The sequence below is a fragment of the Solanum verrucosum genome, unplaced genomic scaffold (genome assembly GCF_900185275.1).
Source record: "Solanum verrucosum unplaced genomic scaffold, falcon-dt-bn FXZP01000302.1, whole genome shotgun sequence".
In the NCBI taxonomy this organism is placed as follows: Eukaryota; Viridiplantae; Streptophyta; class Magnoliopsida; order Solanales; family Solanaceae; genus Solanum; species Solanum verrucosum.
Genome location: NW_026019914.1, coordinates 1,950,064 through 1,953,287, shown reverse-complemented (window position 1 = coordinate 1,953,287; position 3,224 = coordinate 1,950,064). Strand labels below are relative to the sequence as shown.

Sequence of the window (3,224 nt, the reverse complement as noted above, 5' to 3'; positions counted from 1 at the left end):
GGACATTTCTCACCTTAGGGTGCACGTCCAACAAATAAAAGAGGAAAATCTCAAGGAAAGATCTAGGGAGGAAAAATGGATAAAGTGGATGATAGTAACTTTGCACTTTCTAGGTCTGGTGGATGGGGTCGTCCGAGGTACCGACAAAAGCTCTCCAGGAACGGTTCTACAAACTCTCCTCAGAGGCAAAGTAATGAAATATTTTCTAAACCTAAATCCCAATGAGATGGTGGTAGTCCTTTGATGCCTACTTGTGCTAAATGTTGGATAAATCATGAAGGGAAGTGTCTAGCGGGCTCTAATGATTGCTTTGGGTGTGGTAAATTAGATCATAAAATAAGGAATTACCCTTCGATTACTAGAAATGAGGGAGACATTCGTCGTAGGGCTCAACCCTACCTATCATCCATTCCAAGTGGCTAGGGTGGAAATGCTCCTAAGCAAAATTATTTCTATGCACTCCAAACTAGAGGGGATCAAGAGAGATCCCCGGATGTGGTGACGGGTATGTTAAACGTCTTTCAATATGATGTGTATTCTTTGCTTGATCCCAGTTCTACTTTGTCCTTTGTGACTCTTTTAGTGGGTATGAGATTTGATATTCTTCTTGATGTATTATAAGAACCTTTTTCTGTTTCTACCCCTATGGGTGATTTTGTGGTGTCTAAGAGAGTCTATAGGAGATTTCCCATTTCCTTATCTCATAGAGTAACTATAATAAATTTGGATGGAACATTATATGATAGATTTCAATGTTATTTTGGGCATGGATTGGTTGCATTATTCTTACGCCTCTATTAATTGTAGAACTAGAGTGGTTAAGTTTCACTTTCCAAATGAGTCTATCCTTGAGTGGCTGGGGGAAATTATATGCCTGGAGGTCAATTTGTTTCTTACCTTAAAGCTAGGAAGACGATCTCGAAGGGTTATATCTACCATATAGTGAGGGTGAGGGATGCACAGTCCGAAAACCCTAGTCTTGTGTCACTCCCAATGATAAAAGAGTTTCCAAAAGTATTCCCCGATGATATGCCATGTGTTCCTCCTGAAAGGGAAATAGACTTTGGAATTAACCTTCTCCCGGATACACAACTAATTTGTATTCCGCCTTATAGAATGTTCCGGTGGAACTTAAGGAGTTGAAGGATCAATTGAGGGATTTGTTGGATAAGGGTTTCGTTCGACCTAGTATCTCTTCCATGGGGTGCTCGGGTATTGTTTGTTACGAAGAAGGATGGTTCACTCCTTCTGTATATTGATTATCAACAGTTGAACAATGTGACAATTAAGAACAAGTATCCTCTTCCAAGAATAGATGATTTATATGTTCAACTTCAAGGGGCAAGTTATTTCTCTAAAATTGATCTCAGGTCGGGTTATCACCAATTGAGGGTGATAGAGAAAGATATTTCAAAAAACAACTTTTAGAACCCGATATGGTCATTATCAGTTTTTGGTTACGTCATTTGGTTTGACTAATTCTTTGGTGTCATTCATGGATTTGATGAATACAGTGTATAGAAAGTTCCTTGACATGTTCGTAATTGTGTTCATATATGATATTTTGATCTGTTCGAGAAGTGAGAATGATCATATTAATCATATGAGGATTGTATTGCAAATTCTCAAGGACCAAAAACTTTATGCAGTGTTTAGAAAATGTAAATTTTGGTTAAGGTCCATAGCTTTTCTAGGACATATAGTTTCGAGCAAGGGTATTGAGGTATATCCAAAGAAGACGGATGCGGTCAAGAGTTGGCCTAGACCTCTATCACCAACAGATATTAGAAGCTTCTTGGGTTTGGCCGGTTATTATAGAAAATTTATTGAGGGGTTTTTGTACGATTGCCTCTCCATTAATGGCCTTGACTCAAAAGAAGGACTAGTTTAAATGGTCGGATACTTGTGAGAAAAGTTTCCATGAATTGAAAGATAGACTTACTTCTACTCCGGTGTTAACTTTATAGGAAGGCATAGATGGTTTTGTTGTTTATTGTGACGCCTCTAGAGTTGGGGTGTGATGTGTGCTTATGCAAAATGGCAAGGTGTTTGCCTATTCTTCAAGGCAACTAAAGGTTCATGAGAATAACTATCCTGCCACGACCTTGAATTAGCAGTGGTGGTATTTGCCTTAAACATTTGGAGGCATTATTTGATGTGGTCCATCTTCATGTTTTCACCGACCATAAAAGTTTGCAACATATGTTTACCCAATAAGATCGAAATATTTGCCGAAGGAGGTGGCTGGAGTTATTGAAAGATTGTCATTTCAGGGACATCCGATAAAATTAGAATGATACAGAGAAGATTAGCATGGCCTCTATGCAAGGATGATAGACACAAATCGAGAAATGGAGTTATTGAAAGACTATGATGTGAGTGTTCTCTATCACCCCGGTAAAGCCAATATGGTGGCGGATGCCCTTAGCCAGTTATCTATGAGTATTGTTGCACATGTTGATGATGAGAGAAAAGATTTAGTTCAAGATGTTCATATGTTGGCCCGATTTGGAGTTCAACTAGTGGATTCCATCAAGGGTGGTGTATTCATCCATGATGGTTTCGAATCATCTTTTGTGGCAGATATTAAAGCAAACCAATGTCTTGATCCAACCTTAGTAAAATTGAAAGAGGCGGTGCTAAAGAAGTCCGTTGAGATTGTTTTCCAAAGAGGAGATGGTGTCCTAAGGTATCAAGGTCGTTTATATCATCTGAATGTTGATGACTTAACAAAACAAATTTTACCAAAAGCCCATAGTTCTTGGTATTCTATTCACCCAGGAGCCACCAAGATGTACCATTATTTGTAGGAGATCTACTGGTGGAATGGGATGAAGGAGGATATTACAGGATTTGCGGTAAACTGTCAAAATTGCAAACAACTGAAGGTTGAGCATAAAAAACTAGGAGGTTTATCCCAAGACATTAGCATTCCTACTTGGATGTGTGAAGATATATATATGGACTTCATAGTAGGGTTGCCGCGAACTCGGCGACAATATGATTTGATTTGGTGTATAGTTGACCGAATGATGAAGTCAACTCATTTAATTCCCGTCAAGGTTTCTTATTCGGTGGAAGACTATGACAAGTTGTATTTAACTGAGATGGTAAGTTTACATGGGATACCCTTGTCCATTATCTCCGGTAGATGTACTCAGTTTACTTATCAGATTTTGAAGTCTTTCCAAAAGGGTCTTGGCACTAATGATAAGCTTAGTACA

At 38.7% G+C, this 3,224-nt stretch overlaps 1 non-coding gene across 1 annotated transcript; it reads left to right on the top strand.

The window, feature by feature from the left end:
* Window positions 1–2,263: 2,263 nt before the first annotated feature.
* Window positions 2,264–2,362, top strand: LOC125822751 (U6 spliceosomal RNA). The gene has a single exon (XR_007442661.1). It is a non-coding gene; the product is annotated as a U6 spliceosomal RNA (small nuclear RNA).
* The last annotated feature ends 862 nt before the right edge of the window (window positions 2,363–3,224 follow it).